The following is an 18,716-nucleotide window of genomic DNA, read 5'->3' as shown; positions in this document are numbered from 1 at the left end:
GGAGAAAGAAAGTGAAAAGAAAAGGGAAATGTGAGCCAAGCTTTAAAAATGAAGAAACTCTTGTCCATGACAAGAAGAAGCTCGAAGAAGAAATTGCCCGGAAATGGTCGGAAGTGCACCATGCCATAAGCGGTGTACATGTAGTTTTGTCAAAGCTTGTGAGCTTTTGTTCCATGGAAAAGTTTGAAGTTTGTAAGGGAATAGCGGGGTTCCAAGATGGTGATCCCGGTTGATTGAAGCCTCCTTGATGAAGAGGTTTGATGGAGTTACTTAAGAACCACCGCATTGTATATACTTTCTCCTTCTCTTTAATTAAGTTTATACCGTATTTTGCATTTAGTGACATGATCCGATAGGAGTTAATCTAAATTAGCTCTCTTTGCATTCATGTAGTGTAGTTTGCATTGTACTTTCAATTTAGCATGTAGGATAGTTCATGCATTACATTCATTAAACAAAAACCACTAAAAATTTGAAAAATCAAAAATCAACAAAAACATGTATTTCATTTCCGAATTTCCTCCACACATTTATTTCCATTGGAATTATGTAAATAAATAAGTGTGGGGAGGAAATTCCATCATTTAAAAATACAAAAGCATGTTATTTATTTCCAAATATTCAAAAAAAAAATCCAAAAAAAACATGTTCTTTAATTTCGAAAAATTCAAAAACCACCAAAAATATGTTGTTTATTTTCCCTATTCTCTCCCTATACTTTGTTCCATTGAGGACAATGTAAATTTCAAGTGTGGGGAGGGAAATATCCACTTTGTGAATATTGTTTATATTTGTGCATATACATTTATATACTTGTAAATTTAAGAAAAAACAAGAAAATGCCTAAAAATTGAAAAATTTCTGAAAAATACAAAAATATTGCATTGTATATATATGTTTGGCTAACCTTTGGCGTATACATCGACCACTTGAGGCAAAAGGAGCTAGAAGAACGCTTGGTATAATCCTTCCTATCCCTTACTCCTTTTACTATTCTTTCTTTTTGGTATCTTGGATATTTTGAAGGAGAATGGGAATTTTGTTGCTTTGGGTGTCTCCTTGGGAGACCGTTTGGATTTTTGGTGTTGATGTGCTGCTAGGATTAGCCAATTTGTTGCACGTTTCATTTCATGTTTGTTTAAATTTCCGCATGCATTGTGTCTTGTATATACTTGTTTGTGCTTAATTCGCGTTTGCATTGAGTTTGTGAATACATGTTTTCAAAAAAATGTGGTCTAGGGAGGGATTATGATACCCCAATGATGAGTTATGTCTCGATTGTGCCTTCCCCCTCCCCGTGGCTCACACCCGTGTCACATGGTTAGCATATGGAAAAAGGGCATGTCCACCAAGTTTTGGCCGCCTTGTGAGACCGAGCGGACCGTAGGCTAGACCTAGACCTCGACCTAGCTACTCAAATGTGAGGATTAGAGGCTCCTAGGGTCGGTGCATTTATACCCGACCCCCACTTAGGATTGTGAGTAGGTCTCCTCGCGAGACGTGTTATGTCTAGACGCATAAGTGTGTCATTCCGTCCTTAGGCCATGATTTGCATTTCATTTTTTATGCACAAGTTATGAAATAAAATTTGTTTCCACGTGCATATGAACCTCACATAGCCAAATTGCCTTGTTTTGTCCCTTCCATTATCTCCCTTTTTGATTCACCCCCTTTGAGCCTCAACCTATTCATTTGGCAAACTCACTAAAATAGCTACATCCCATAACCACCCTTCCTTGATCAAGAATTGGTCGGTTTTGTAGTAGTGTTGTAGGAGGTGATTTGGGTCATAGTGGTGGATAGTATACATATCCACTTGGGTCGGAACTTGGTATGCATTTGGCATTGTATATAATTAAGAGGTTTTGAAAAAGAAATGAAAAACAAAATAGAAAAGTGAAAAAGTTGTGAAAAATTCAAAAAAAGAGTTGGTTGTTTTGTATATATTTGTGTTAAAAGAAGAAAAAGGCAAGCAACACCCCTCCTCATCATTAAACGGGGTAGAAAGAGCCGTTGCTAAATAAAGGGGCAAATTGATGTTTTTCCAAAATGAGTCGGGTTTACACAATTTTTGCATGACTTGGGAAACCGGGTTTTTGTTAGGGTGTAGACGTTACCATTTGTTGAAATAAGAGGAGTACTTTCAAATTTTTCCAATTTGAGTTGGGTTTATGCAATTTTTGCATAGTTTTGGTGATCCATTCTATGTTAGGGCATAGACGTGTCTCAAGTGTTGCAATAAGGAAAGGGATGTGATGTGTCGATAATTCTTGATTTGAACTCCACATATCCAAACGGTGCTTGCACCAATCCCGTTCCGTCCTACTCCTTAGCCCATTACAACCCTTATTTCATGGCTTGCGCATTGTTACATTTTGCATCTCATTTGGACATAGGACTGTTTTACACATTAGATTGCGGACACGTTCTCACGAGTCGTAGTAGGAGAGTGTTTGGCTACTTTTTGTACAAAAACACCCGGTCTTTAAATGAGTGACGAGTGAAATCCGTGAGGTTGTCGATGGTCTTAGTCCCCTTAGCCATGGGTCTCTTTTGGTTGAATCTTGCGCGTGTCGTGTCATTCTTGGAGGACTAGCCTTGCTTCCCCTTTTCCCCGCCTTAGAATGTGTTTCTTTGGCTTGTGTGAACATATTTGGGTTGCTTGTGCCACGTTTAGGGAGTTGGCACCTCGTTGAGGTTTTGAGACGGTTTCACCTAACCTAGACCTTTCAATTTTGAAGCAAAACCCCGCTTAGATGAGGAAAGTGGGTGACTTTTTGATAGATGCATTCTATTACTTGCATATGTGCTTAAATGTTGGATGTGTCTAAATTTTCTGCAAGCCCCCACTTGCCTTGCATCGGAATGCATACCTCATTGTGTTTCGGTGTGAGTTGAAGGGACGGAGAAGGCCCGTTAATTGCCTTTCATCGGATATTAGTAGTTTAGATAGTGCTTTTACTTTACGGGTCTTAGTTTATTTAATGAGCTTACTCGAGGACGAGTAAGATTTAAGTGTGGGGAGATTTGATAAGTAGCATTTTAGTCGTATTTTACCCCGCATTTATACCTTATTCCGACTCGATTTTGTGTGTTTAAATGTTTAAATAGCTCATTTAATAACTAATTTATAACTAATAGCCGTTTTAGTCTTATTTAATAATTAGTCGTATTGTTATTATAATATTAGTTTAATTACTATTATCTTATTAGTATGTTAATTTATTGTTATATTAATTTGTTGTGAAGGTGAAACGAGAAATCAAGGAGAAATAATGAGACGGAAATTCAAGAGAGTTGAGTCGGAAATCAAGGAACACGTCGGATTGAGACGAGTTAAGAACGGGCAAAAGGGAAGGAAACAATGAGCAAAGTCAAAGTCAAAGTCAGTTTTGACTTCACCATGCCCAAATCACAACACACCCTTGGAACATTAGATAGAAAATTAGATTAGTCCATCCTTCTCTCTCAATATTGTAGAACCCTAATATTTACTCTCTCATTTTCATTCAATAAAATTTGCAATCTTTCTTTAATTATTAGTTTAATTCTTCCTTTGTTTATGCAAGTTCTTCATCCCTCATTAGTATACAATTAGTATTTTGGGTTGTATTTGAAGATTAGAAGAAATTCATTCTTCCATTATTATCCAAGATTGTTACTTTCCTCTTTGTTGGTACAATTCTCATCTTTTGTTTACATTATTTTCATTTGTTTACATTTCTTATGTTGTTTAATTGTTATTAATCAAAAGTATTAGTCTTTATCATGTTTACAATGTTTACTTGTTTATTGTTGGAAATTGTTGGTAATTTCTCACCCATGAACATGAGTGAGTAGTCTTATCTAAGGTCATAGGGGGAATTTGGGTAATTAAGGGGATGAATTTGGGTTGTTAACCTTTTGAGTTGGGTGATTATGTGGTTTCTACTCTTAAGGCATTTGAAGTGTTTGTGGAAATGCCTCAATGAAAATTGGACATTTCATTAACATGTTTGGCTTACCTTGGTGCATTGTGCTATTAGATAGTTTTAGAAGTGCTTATAGATGAGTTTTAATGAAAGTTAGAACATCTCTTTGATGCATTCGATCCGTCTTGGTGCTCATGCTATTGGGTAGTCTTAATGCTTTATTTGTAGCTAGTTCATCTCGATCAAGTGACAACTTATTGAGGAGCTTAAGGTGACTAAGAAATTAGTCTTAAACCCTTGACCACTATTATTATCCTTTTCTTGTTAGACCTTGTTTCTCCCCCTAATTGCCCTTTGTGAACCCAAAGACCTTAGCCTTCCATCAATTGAATACAATCCTATTTAGTTTAATTTAACTTGTTTGCATCTTAATTTAGAAAAATCAACATCTTATTTTGTTTGACTAAACTAAAGACTTAAACAAACCAAGTATCTAACCCCCGCCATCTTCGTGTTCGACACCCGAATAAATACTACTTTATTTGGTTTTATAAATTGTTTTTGATTGGGAAGTGACGGCAAATCCCTATATCACTGAGCCAAGGTACTTAAGGACTTGTGTCTCGGACATGCTTTAAAGGTAGCCTCTGAGCCGGATGCTTTGCTTATTATGTGATGTTAGTAGTCCCATTTCATGTATTGTTTGTTGTTTGGTTTTCAAAGTTGGATGTATCATATGCCTTATCTATGATTGACTATGCCTGTTTTGAATGTTAGTCTCATGTCGGATTGCTTGCATCAAATGGTTATACTTATGATGTTCTAATATGTCCTTGTATATCTGTGTTTCGACATTTTGTGGCTGGGAGAACCTTGAGTTACTCCCCACTGACTGTGGCGTTCATGTTTACATGAATGACAGGTTGTGAAGACGCTTACGTGGGAAAGACGTGTAGGCTAGCGAGAACTAAACCTTGGACTAGTAGTTGGTTTATTAGGATTGCTTAGACTCACCTTTTATCTTTTGTCATTCGAGGGATATATTTTCCCTCACCTTTGACTATCGCGTTTGTATAATTAAATCTTTATTTCCGCATTCGTTATTTGTCTTTTAGATTTTTATGAACCCGCGCTTTATAAACTTTAAAAGTTTCAAAAATTTCCTAAAATTCCGCATTTTATAAGTTATATTTTCCGCGTTATTGCGGGGGTTCACACTTATGCTTGATGTGGTCCAAGCATGAAAGGGTTGACAAAAATAATGTGAGATCAGATTTCTATGTCTGGACCTTAAAGGTTAAGGTGTGATATTACGAGCTTGAGGAGAATTCTTATAATCCTAGAAATTTCTCCTTGTAATAGTCTCTAGAAGGACTTAGGGGTGAAGAAAGGTTAGGTTTATTGTTAGGTGATGAGTCTTGAGCTTTTATGTTAGCTCTTTGACATCAAATTTTGGTGTTTTTATGTTTTGGTGTCTTTGACTCATTGGTCCTGGATTTTTGTGCAAAGAGAGGTTGGATGTGTTGTTAGTTGACCAGTCTTGAGCTTTTATTTTAGCTCTCTGACACGAGGTTTTGATGTTTTGGTGTTTGGACTTATTGGTCCGGGATTTTGGTGCTCTGGATTTATTGGTCCTGGATTTTGGTAGGATAGTGGTTGGATGTGCTGTTAGTTGACCAGTCTTGAGCTCTTATTTTAGCTCTCTAACATGAGGTTTTGGTGTTTGCTATTTTGGACTTGTCGGTCCTAGTATTTGGCGGGAAGAGAGGTTGATGTTTTGGTGTTTGGTGTTTTGGACTCATTGGTCCTAGATTTTGCGTCTGATGCTTTCTTTGGGCTTGGCCTTTTGGAAAGGGTTTCTGTTTTGTTTTCTTTTAATTTTGCCCCGGGTCTTGGCCTTAGCCTTGGCCTTGGGTGGGTAGCTTTTGCTTTTGCTTTGGATTTGGGTAAATTGTATTTTGGCTTCGGCTTTCGCTTTGACCTTTTGCTTTGGCTTTGGGTGAATGGCTTTTGGCCTTTCCTTTGGCTTTGGCTTTTTGCTTTTGGCTTTGGGTGAATGGCTTTTGGCCTTGGCCTTTTGCTTTTGGCTTTGGGTGAATGGCTTTGGCTTTGGCCTTTGGGTGAATGACTTTTTGCATTGGCTTTGGTTTGGCCTTTTGCTTTGGCTTTTGGGTGAATGACTTTTGGCCTTTTGGCTTTGATTTTGGCCTTTTGCTTTGGCTTTGGGTGAATGGCTTTTGCCCTTGGTTTTTTGCTTTGGCTTTGGTTTTTGGGTGAGCCGCTTTTGGCTTGGGTTTTGGTTTTGTGTTTGGAGATTGGTAGGCTTGGATCTATTCGTACTTTCCCGTCTTTTGCTGGAGGATGGTGAAGGTGCTGGTGAGGACGTACTCGGCGGTATGAGGTTAGTACTTGGTGATGGGACGTTTTTGTGGGGAATAAGCTTGCCTTCCGTCATTGATCATAAACAAGGAGATGTTCTTAGTTTGTTATCTGGGTTCGTCATAGAATCCCTTTGATAAAAGCTCGTTCTAAATTTGGTCATAATGTAAGGTTTCTATTGCCAGACATGAAATAGGTAAAGAAAATGGACACGAAGTTTCGGGTACTTTACAATTCAGATTGACATATCACTTGAGTGTACGCATACTGAATCAGAACATGTTTTATTTTTTCTTTAAAAAAAATCAATTCATCAATTCTCGTCGTCACGGGAAATGGTAAAGGAAGAAAAAAAGAATATAGGAGCTCAAAGTTATGCTTTTATTTAGCTAAATAAGAGTTAACACAGACTCGAAGAACACGCGTGACTCGTGGGGACAGCCCCCAGTTCTCACTTAGGAATAGAAAGACAGACACTAGGATAGATATGAGAAACCTAAGACTCGGACTCGGTCTCTGACTCGATCTTGGATGCGGACTTCTATTCGTCACTTTCCTCTTTGAAAGTCTCATTTGCTGCATCCAGCTGCTTGAATGTTTGGTCTTGAGCATTGACCCACTTGAGCACTTTTTTGTTGTTGCTTGGGATGCTAGAAGGATAAGAATCTATGCGACTTTCATGTTCGTACAGAATGAGACACCCGTTGGAGTTGTCTTCGTCAGTTGGTTGGCTTAGGGATGAGACAATCATATCATGGCGGTCGATCATATCTTGAATGACATGTTTCGGTTTGTAGCATGTTTCAGTGTCATGACCTTTTCCTTAATGATATTGAAAATAGGCGTTGCCATCCCAAAAACAGGTTTTCTTTTGTTCAGCCGAGTTTGGAGTGGGCCCGATTGGTTGTAGTTTCCCTTCACCTATGAGCCTTTGAAGAGTTGCAGCATAAGTTATGTCGAGACAAGTGAATATCCTTTGAGAATGTTCGACTTTGTTGTTTGACTTGAGACATCCAAGAGGATTGTCTTGGCTGCGAGGTGTGGTCAGGATTTTGCCAGCCTCGATCATATCTTGAATGACATTCTTCAACTTGTAACAAGTTTCGGTATCATGTCCGCGCCCTTGCCTTGATCGTATTGGCAGTAGGCATTTCTGTTCCAGAAACGGGTTCTCTTGTGTTCAGGCATGTCTGGAGTTTGACTAACGGGTTGTAGTAGTCCTCTTGAAGCGAGTATCTCCAGAGCGGTGTCATATAACATTTGCAGATATGTAAATGCCCTTTGATGTTTTCCATGATTCCCACATTGATGTTTTTGGGGATGTTTTTGTGAGTATTGTGTTTGTTAACCTTGAGCGGAAACAGGATTTGGTCATTGTCAATGGAAAGTCCTTGGGATGTTGCTTGGTATTTTGAAGGGTATTTTGGTGAGGCAATTTCATGTTCTTTGTGGGTGGGTTCACGGATGTGGGAACCATCAGACAATTCCTCATTTTCAGCACTCATTGGTTGGTGAATCAAGGGTTAGTCTTCTCCTTGGTGGTTTGCTTTAGGTTCATTTTCCGTTTTACCAGACCCTTTCTCCAAATTAGCTACTCGGGTTCTCAAATCATCGATAACCACTTACAGCATTGAGAATATGTTTTTGATAGCAACGGACAACATGAGTATAAAACTCTGTATGCCATCCTCATTAATTGCAATAATTTTCTCATCGTTAGGAGATATGAGATGAGAGCAGTAGGAAAGGTTCCTCACTGTGTATAACATGGTTTTCAAGAGGGTTGTTCTTTTTGCTTGCTGAGGGAGGTAGTGGTAATTCACCCTTTTCAATCATATCAAGGATGGCTGTGACACCCTCAATTTTACCAAAAGATAAAGGCGTAAATTCTACGGAAAACCTGACAGGATATGTTTGTAATTGGTTCAACTAGATAAAACCTGTAATTTCAAAAATTTTCCTAAACCATTCACAAACATTTCCGAAAGGAGAGTGTCATAACCTGCAATTGCTAACAATCTAATTTACTTAACCCTGCTAAAGATAAGAAAATATATAACGATACAACCCAAAATAGAAGAGGGAGACATATGTCCCTTCAAAATATATACAAAACCAAAAGTAAAAGGGTTACTACAAAAAAAAAAAAAAAAAACTAGGTCCAAGGTTCCTTATGCTCACTAGCTCGTCTGTGACCCCATCTAAATCTTCAACCTGTCAATCGCATTTTATACAAACACGAAAGCCACAATTCAGTGGGGAGTAACTTCGAGTCCTCCCAGCCACGAAACGTCATAATTAATATAACATGTAAACATAAGAATATGAATACGAATCACACATAGCCTCAGCATATAGATGCTAGACAATCGTGCTTATCATGTGAACAACAATATAACAACACATAGTCCTAGCATGTGAATACTAGACCGACTCATACTACACTATCATGTGAATCACATAACATCCAGGAATCCAAACTCTATCAACCATAGCCGGCTTGCATCTCACCTTCTATGATTCATAGAATCACCATACAAGAAAGGGCAATATATCAAAGACAGGCATAAGTTCTTAGTACGGTCAATAGTCACTCTGTAACTCGAGTCTATACCACGAGGTAGGGAAGGTAATCGAACCGGTATCTTGGCTCAGCGGTTAATATTAATAAAACATGGCCAAGACACAACACAACCCTAGCCTAAAATCTGCGCAGACCTAGACATGCGGATACACACCACCGCACCCAAGACCCACAATTTTTCTAAAACAAAGTGAGTACCCTAAAGAGTCCACCAAAGGGTTGGCTAGTACTTAAGCTGACCACTTAACAACAACATAAGTAACGAGGTCATGCCCCAACTTGGATATAAATCCACTAGTCAGGAACACAAAGGCTATTAAGCAGTGAACATATACTCGTCAGAGACTATAAAGACCTATCTATGATGAAGGCCGAAACACTCACCTAGGACCTAGTCCCAGCTAGTCCCAGCTTGAATACTTTACCCCACACCACACAAGACAAGTAAGACACCCACTTAACCATAAGAGGCAAAGAGTCCAACTTACCAACATAAATGCTAACATTCTATCATGTGAAAGGTTATATAAATGTCTATTCAGCAGAACAATCCAACAATATTAAAGGCTTCAGGGAATCTAGGGCCGTTTCTACAATATAAGAAACTATTAAATTTAACCAACTATACATGTGACTAAAAACTTGATAAATGGCCTAAAACAAGAAAAAGGCCGATTATCCAATTCATATAAAATTTCATCCAACCGAATTTTTACCCGCAACCCCAGCCCTGCGACAGGTACGGGTTAAATTGCGGTGACCAATCACTCAATTGATCGACATCGAATCGATCAAAGGGACTAAGGCTCGATTTTAGACAATCAACAAAACATTACAATTAGCACTATAAAATTTATTTTGAGCCTATTCATTACAATTTTATTTTATAATCTATCCTAACATGTGCAACTACTAATATAAACTTAATTTTTACCATTAACATAATTTTTACTACTAATATGATTCAATTCAAAAGTATACTCATATATGACTTATACTAACTATAACATTAATGAACCCGAAATGACAAATATTGCATGAAAAACGGCGAAACAAGCGACGGACCAACCCGGGCCAAGCACGGGCCTGCCGCGGCCCGTCACGGGCCTGTTTCACTGCTGTGAACAGTACCGCGGGTCTGTGAACAGTAACTTATCTATAAATTTTTCGGTAAAACGACGCCAAATACTCATACGGACTCCGAATTGAGTGATTCAAGTGGCTAAACCACCTAATTTTTCGACGCCGTTCAATCTGTCATATTTTTGGAAACATTGGAAAATGTCTCGGTCCGGTACTGACACGTTCCAGCCAACCCGCGGATTTGTCCCCTCAAATAATTACTCATCCAAATTTGTTCTAAACAATAATATACAAATGGTTAACTTAAACTAACAAAAGACAAGCATTAAACATGCATGCAACCCATTTTAAACATGTGAAAATTTACTACTCAACCAAAAATCACAAAAACATACAAAAAGCAAAGAATGTCACGATTATTCGTCGAGTAACTCGAAATATGTTACCTTAAGCTAGAAAATGAGCAATTAGCACCTTAAAAACCAAACCCTAACAAGCAACTATCCGCTATCTTCGACAATATACGAGTCCCCAAACTCGTCTTCCAATTCTTCACCTAAATAATCAATAAAAACACAATAAATAAGTATAAATACCGAAATTTGCCAAAATTCGTCTTAAAACAACTTCAAGAAAACTGAAATTAAAATATACCAGGTTGTAGATCTCGACGAGAGGATTCCGGAAATATAAATTATGTGAAAATCCGTCAAGAAACGAGAAAGTTATGGTGAATTTACCTTAGAAAAGCTTAAGATTTAAGATAAAATGGTGTTTGGTAAGAAAAAATCAGAAAAAGGAATGAAGGGGAAGGGGTGCTGCGTGAAAGGGAAGGAGAAAAGGAAAGGAGGAAGGTGCGGGTTTTTAGTCGGGATTTTTACGAGTCGGTTTTGGCTCGTTTCGATAATAATTAGAACCGCTTGTCAAATGCAAATTCCGACAAGACCAAAGTTCTTAAACACGAGATTACAAGAAAATTGAATACTCATACGACCCATTTCCAAAATCGTTTACCCAATTTTCAATAGAGTTGTCATTTTTCCCCGAAAAGCCCTTATTTCGAAATAAAAAGTTTTACACGGTTTAAACTATTTTTAAACGTTTTGAAACTATCAAAATAAATACTTTACCTCAAAATATAATAAAATTATATTTCTTTGAATTATTATTACTTCAAATACATTAATATTAAATTTTATTTGATTAATAAATTACTTCCGAAATATATTAACGGTCCGAAATTACGGGGCGTTACAATGGCGCCTTATAGGAGGCAACACATCTCAGTATGATGTCCGCGACCTTGGTAATATTGACATAAGAGTTCTTTATTCCATCTTCGAACTCGCTTGTTTGGCAGTGGGTTCGCAGTTAGACCAATCGACTTGAGCTTTCCTAGGGAGCTTAGCCTCTCCAAGGTTGTGGCAAAAGGTATACCCAAATCAGGAAAGGACCTATAGGATCGTCTAGTTTTGTTTGGTAAAGCTCCTAAAGCGTTAACTTCAGTGATTTTGGTTTCCTTCCAATTGAGTTTGGTTTTGTCATTGGCAAGCAATCGATTTTCAAGGAGCTTAACCATTTGCTCAATTTCAGAAGAAGGAAATTTCCCAGTTGTAAATTTGTCCTTAACATGAGTGAGACGAGTGCTCAAGTTTTCCACGGTAGCTAGGAGTCATAGGACTAGGTTGCTGATTTCGGCTGAAGTCATGGCTGATGCAGATTGATCGACTTCTTGAATTTCTTGTTCACAATCGATGGCGCCCAAGGGATTCCTATTTGACATTACGATAGGCCTTATAACTTGTCTTGCAAAGAGATTGCTGATGTGACTTATATTTGAGCACATTTAGTCCCTGAATTAGCCTCGTTTCTATGCTTTATAGTGCATAATTTGGTCATTTACTATCTTTAGTTTCCCATTTTGCATATTCTTTGACGTTTTGTTTCCTTGGTAGGAGAGGAGTGAAAACCTTGCATTTTCATGGCAAAATGGAGCTAAATTGATCGCATTCAATGACCAAGCATCAAAGGGAAGACGATACTAGAAGGCCTATGTAGATAATAAAGTAGATTGGGCAATGATGAAAGGATCCTTGCATCCTCTACAAGATCCCCGCGGATTGTTGAGGAAAGAAGAGAAGAAAAGTGTCTGACCCAGGATCCGAGCGGATCGCTGCCAATCCGAGCGTCTCCCTGCCCAGCAATCCGAGCGTCCGGACAGCAAGACGCTCGTCTTGAAGCCTCACAATCCGAGCGTCTCCCTCAGTGATCTGCTCGGATCTTCTTACAGGAACCACCGTGCCAGGTTCCTAGACGCTCGGGACGAGCATATCCATGGGGGACTAGGAAAACGGAGATGCGCATCTCCTTGGAGAGGAGCACTTCCTCAACTTTTCTTAAGGATCTTAACAGTCATTTAAGCCCTTGGTAACCCTAATCTTTGTACCTAATATTTAGTATAAATACCCCTTTGTACTACCTAGGTTAGCAAGCAATCTTAATACTCTCTTAATTAAGTTGTAATCAATTAGTAATCTCATCTTAATCTTATAATCAACTCTTAATTTAGTCTTAATACAAATCTCATTTCTTAATCTTTCCTTAATTTCTCTATTGTTCATCATTTATTTTGGGTAATTAGAAGATTATTTGGGTTTATTTGGAGGATTGACAACCTTCCATCAATCATGAAGTACTTCTATTATTCTTTGCTTTATTATTTGGAATCATCTTCATAGGTATAATTCTTCCTTAATCCTTTTAATTATTGTTAATCATTTTCATTTGTTAATCATGTTTTGCCTTGCTAGTATGATTGACAACCTCATTAGCATGTTAAACTTGATAATGAGTGAGTAGTTTCCTTAGCTAGGGTTAATGGGGAATTAGGGGAAACCAACATGGGGATTGATTCATGCTTAATCTAATATGTTTTCATAATTGATTTGCTTGCTTGTTGTGATTCCAACTTATGCACATGTTATGTTTGATGAAATGCGAGCCTATGAATCCTTGCATTTTTTACCCATCACTTATCTTTTCAATGAGACTTGTAAGACATAAACCAACTCGAGTCTCATTAGACCATGCATATAGTTGGATAGGAGGGATTAAGTCGACTTGTAGGTGTTGTACAATATAATCGATTCGGCTCCGGGGCCCAAACCTTCTTAGGGATTGTAAGATATACACTAACTCGATTCCATCACAACAATAAGTGCTTGCATCTAGTAGAGAATATGTTTGTATGATCAAATCCCATGAATCCCCTATGAACCCATGACACCCTAGTGCTTTTAATCAATTGTTTACATCTCATTTTAATCATCTTGCTTGTTTTTAGTGCTTTACTTTTATATTGTTGATTAGTTTAGTTGATATCCTATCTCAACCCAAATTGTGACACCCTTAAACACAACCATTTGCAATTGAAAATCCTACATCAATACCCGTCCCTTGGGATCCGACCTTTACTTGCCTCTTTACTAAGAGTAGTTTGTGAACTTATAAATATTGTTTTGGTTGAGTAACTTTTGACGACGAGTTTTACAACAGCACCAATTGCACAAACAAAGGCAAGTACGACATATATGTACTAAAGTCAATTTTGTCGTGAGGACAACAAAGTGTGATAATTAAGATTATGAGTTCATGACAAATCGTGAATGACTTCTCGTGTTTGAACTCGTGGTGCATGGTTTTGATGAATTTATACTCGAGTGTCGACTTTGGCAAGATGATGCCTAGACAAACGACTTCTGACGGGATTTGGAGGTTTGTTGATCGCGAGACGCCATTGGACAAGACATGTATACAAACTTGACCTATGACCCGTAGTATAGGGGAAAGACGGGTTTAAGACCCGACAGATTTTGACTCTAGCAACGCCATTGAAGATGTCTCGACAATTAGGCGACACGGCCTATACCAGAGGGCTGTACTAACTTCGGCGAAGACTCGGCGTTACCTAGACGACTTTGTTTCGAACTCGACTCGAGGCTGAACAGAAAGGTGGACTGATATGTAGGATATTATTTTGAAGAGGATTTTCGAAAATAGAAATTTTCAAAAAACGAGACTTGCTTAGGGTTGTCTTTTGAAAAAAGTTAAATTTATTTTCGGAAGACGAGTCGGGGTTGCTACGACTTAGAAAACGGTGCGTTATTTTCAAAGACGGTATTCGAAATTGAGGTTTCGGTGAATGAAACAGCTATTATGTCGGCGCAAAAAGTGCATTTAGCAATGGTCCGAAAACTGAGTTTTGAAATTGCCATTTTGACGGCGTAGAAAACGGTTAAATTTATTTTCAAAAGATTTGAAATTGAATTAAAAATATGAAAACGGTTAAATTTATTTTCGAAGTATTTTGAAATTTTGAAACTTGAAAACGGTTAAATTTGTTTTCAAGATATTTTGAAATTTGAATATTTGAAATTGGATTGAAAATCGTGAGGATTGAATTCGTCATTACGACGAATTAAAACAGTTTTGATCTTTGAAAGACAATATGGAAACCGAAGATTGTGAGAATTGAAATCGTCATTACGACAGCTTAGAAAAGCTAAATTAGGTTTTTAAAAAGATGGGTTGAAATTTGAAAATTTAAGGATTGAAATTTTCATTACGACGGCTTCGAAAACGGTCAATTTTTTTTTTTTTTTTTTTTTTAAAAACGGGATTTGAAAGAATTGCAGGAATTGAAATCGTCATTATGACGTCTTGGAAAAGCGGTACTTCTCGGTTTGCAAATTGATTTTGAATTTCAAAAATTCAATGGTAGAATTCGTCATTATGACGGCTTGGAAAAATGCGTTTTGATTTTGAAATTGAGGATCGAAATCGTCATTACGAAGACGTAAAAAGGGTTTTGAAATGTTTTAAAAAATCGAAGATAAAAAAGATGGAAATTGATGAAATTGTTGGGGTCTCTAAAACAATGTGTCGTTTCCGAAGACGGTTTTAAAATAGCCTCGAAAATGGTGCGTCGTTCTCGGGATTTAAAATGCCATTATGTCGGCCCAAAAGTGCCTTTTTTAAATGGTTTGTAAAAACCAAGTTTTGAAATCGTCATTACGATGACATGAAAAGGTTCTTTGAAACGGTTGTGAAAACTGAGTTTTGGCATCGTCATTACGACGGCATGAAAAGGTGCTTTGAAACTGTTGGAAAACCGAGGTTTTGAAATCGTCATTACGACGGCGTAAAAGCAACGGTTATGAAAACCGGGGTTTGAAATCGTCATTACGACGGTTTAAAAAGGGTATATGTTTGTAACGGTCGACAAAAGGCCGAGGTTTGAAATGACCATTATAATGGCGTAAAAAGGTGATTTTGTAAGTTTTGAAAATGACCCGGAAGAACTTATGATCACGTAGCACATAAGCACTCGCAATTCATTATATTATGCATAATGTTGACACGGGTTTTGGTTTGATAAGGGCGGTTACACACCAAGCGATCAATCCCCGATCATGGAGAGGGATGCCAATCCAAACAAAATGTGTAAGGAGGGCGCCCTAGCCTTGTTCATGTAGTAAGTGAAAGCTCTTTGATAAAACAAAAGAGTGTAACGTCAATGCAATACTTGACGCAATCGGGATTTAAAATGCAGGGATGAGAAAACTCACGTCGAAGAGACGAGCCTATTGGTCAGGTTAGGTTGTGGGCCCGGATAAGGAACCCGACTTATAACCATAATATCAATTAATGAACTTTAACCATGACCTCGTTCGAGTTTCACCTCTAAGGATCACAAAGATACAAGTGTCCTAGATGTCCCTAACGGAGTTGCCAATCTGTGGACATGGGCCACCTGCACGTCGATCTGTGGAAGTGCAGTGGTCTGAAAAGCCACGTTCGGTGACGTAAAAGTACAGTTGCTTTCGACCGGATCGCTTTAGATCAGACGATTTCGCCTCAGTAAAGGTCTTGAGACAATGAAAAGATGTTCGGAGTCGCCACCAAACAATTGTGGAGTCCTTAGACACCGTTAGAGATCCACTTTATACCTTGGTCAAACAAAGAATGAAGCGGTGCTTGATACAAATACTAAATATAAGGACTCGTCCCCCTTTAGCATTCTATGTCTAGAATGACTCTCGTTGCAATGGATAAGGCCATCCAATATCCAAAGGTTCTGAGTAAGGGGTGAGGGTACGTATTGGGAAGCCCTTTAATCGGACACCCATTCCCGCCCGCGTTAGCTGCCTCTACTGATCGATCGTGGTTGCTAGTGCAAAGTTGATAAAACGGGTTAAATGCATGAATGCGCATCCAAAAGTTTAGCCTAACATGTGAATATTTGCTAAGTCGGTTGTTTATCGAAGTATTAAGTAATTGATGACGAGTTGGATTTAAGTTGATTTGCATGCAAAAAAGGAAATTAAACATTCATTTACCAAACTAGGGTTATTTTGCATAACACGGTCCATTTATTGTTAAAACGGAAAGATAAAAGAGTAAAGTGATAAAACGGTAAAATGTGTGAAAGAGTGTTAACTCATCAATCTGATCCACGATGTATTCGAGTTAACCGTAATGGGAATCATCCTAGACAAGTGCTAAAAAAATGACAGAACAACATGAGACAGCCTGTAAGAGGCACAAGCCTATAAGCGAGGTAATGGGCTCTGCTAGGTTTTGAAATGTGAAAACAGACGACCTTATGGGGCGCGAGCCATGAGGCGACCCAATGGGCGTCTCCTAGTTGGTTAAAAGGTTGTAAAAACCGCTTTTGTGTCAAATGTTTGAAATATGGTTTGCATGACTCGGAATAATTACTATTATATTAGCAATGTTCGATGTCGGATTTGGATTTGCAAGCTTATTGAATAATTTAAAAATAAAAGTGTAAAATGTGTACGCTTAACTGTTTCGTCATCAAATTCAAGTGGAATCGACATGGCATATATGTTTAGCCAAGTATGGCATGCAATATGGTCAAGACAAAGAGAAAATAAAAATGAAAATAAAAGGAAATAAAATGAAATAAAATGAAATAAAAATGCTTAATATCAAATAAAAATGCTTAATATGAACTAATTATGTTAAGTTCTTTATTTTCTGTAATTGGTCAACATGTGTTATCGTACTCGGGATTAAACCGACATGGTATATATAAACCAAGGATGATTATGATATGACTTGTAAGTGTAAATAAGTAAAAAAAAATGGTGAATAAAAGAAAAGAGTGTTTAAATACCCATTCAAATGTAATTAACTAACAAATGTCATTGCGACACTGAATAAAACCGTCATGGTATAATTAACCAAGGATGATTCTCGAAAATGGTTAAAAGTTTGTCTTAATAAGAAAATAAAATAAAATGGTAACAGTTCTAATAAGAAAAAAAGAGAAAAAAAGAAGGAAAAAGAAATAAAATAGCAAAGGAAGAACGAGTGCAAAAAAAAAAATTGACTCAAACCAGGGAGGGCATTGGGGCGCAAGTCATCGTGCGAGACAATGACGCCCCTACCTCAGGTAAGAGTCATGTTTTGACTCGTTTCTTCAATATTTTGGATTGTGTTATGCATTGTTCATACTTATATTATCCTAAAAATAGTAAATACATGAAATAAGTGGGATATTTACACCCTCAAACTTGCATGTTATGATGTTTGTGAGGTAGACGACTATTGAGACGTTTTTCTCGTTACGCGACTACTCGGGATCAAAATAAGTTTAAAAGAGTGCCTTAAAAAAGGATTTGTTTTGAAAATGTGTTGAAAATATGTTGTTTGAAAACATGTTGATTAATGTTGAGTTGGTCAAATGGGCGGTCGAATGCACGGCGATAGTACCAAACAAAATGTGTAAGGGGTGTGTTTTCGATCAGTAGGTCGAAAACACGTGTCAATTTTTTAACTTAGGAAGTCAGGTCTAGAATTTTAAGGGAGATGTGAGGGGACGGACTCTCGCGTGCCCTAAAGAGGTGTACATGAGGGGGTATTTATAGAGAAATGTCGGGTGGTAAGTCTATTGAGTTTGCTTGGTGATTAAGGAGGAGGCTAGAAGGGGCTCGAGTCACCCTGCATACCAATGAGGTCCTGTCCTTTTCAAGTTTGTACGTGGACTTTTCAAGTTTTTTGGCGCCTTTGACTTTGTCAACGCGCAAATAGTTACTGACGGAATGTCCGTCAGGAAACGTTACCGACGGAAATTCCATCACAAATCCGTCAGTTACCCGTGTTTTCTGACGGCCTCTTTTTTCCGTCGGTAGGACCGTCACTAACCCGCGTTTTTTTTGTAGTGTTAGGAACCCGGTTACTAACCTGTTGATCATGGAAGGCCCTTGGTAAGGAAGACAAAGGGAGACTATGTTGTCATCGTAACTCGATACTCGACATATTAGAAGTCACTCGGCCGAGTAACTGGGGTACTCGACCGAGTACGGCGTACTTAGCCGAGTATGTCAATGCTCGACCGAGTACCTCGTCTGACAACGTGTTAATATAAAACGCGGTGACCAGAACGTAATTCATTTTCATGATTCATTTTACCATTTGTAAACCTAAACTCTCTCTCTTCCAATTCTCTCATCTCTCTCTACCAATATTGAGTAGCCTTGTACCCTAATCCGAGAAGGGGATAGCCTATGCATGAGGTCGTCGAGTCGGGTGTCGCCTCCTTCGGCATCGATTTGTCCTTCAAGTGAGTTTGTGAATATTTGTTTATTTTGCAGTAGATCTTGAATAACTTAGTGATAGGGCATGATTGTTGTTTGTAGGATACGATATGGAGTCTTGCTTGACGTGGTGTA

At 38.1% G+C, this 18,716-nt stretch overlaps 1 long non-coding RNA gene across 1 annotated transcript; it reads right to left on the bottom strand.

Annotated features, from left to right (window-relative positions):
• Window positions 1-8,441: 8,441 nt before the first annotated feature.
• LOC141652401 (uncharacterized) lies at window positions 8,442-10,760 on the bottom strand. Its single transcript, XR_012547194.1, has 3 exons — window positions 10,612-10,760; window positions 10,404-10,513; window positions 8,442-8,504 (listed from the first exon to the last, which is right to left on the bottom strand). It is a non-coding gene; the product is annotated as an uncharacterized LOC141652401 (long non-coding RNA).
• Between the last annotated feature and the right edge of the window lie 7,956 nt (window positions 10,761-18,716).

This window comes from Silene latifolia, chromosome 4 (genome assembly GCF_048544455.1).
Source record: "Silene latifolia isolate original U9 population chromosome 4, ASM4854445v1, whole genome shotgun sequence".
NCBI classification, from domain to species: domain Eukaryota; kingdom Viridiplantae; phylum Streptophyta; class Magnoliopsida; order Caryophyllales; family Caryophyllaceae; genus Silene; species Silene latifolia.
This window is presented reverse-complemented; position numbering and strand designations above follow the sequence as displayed.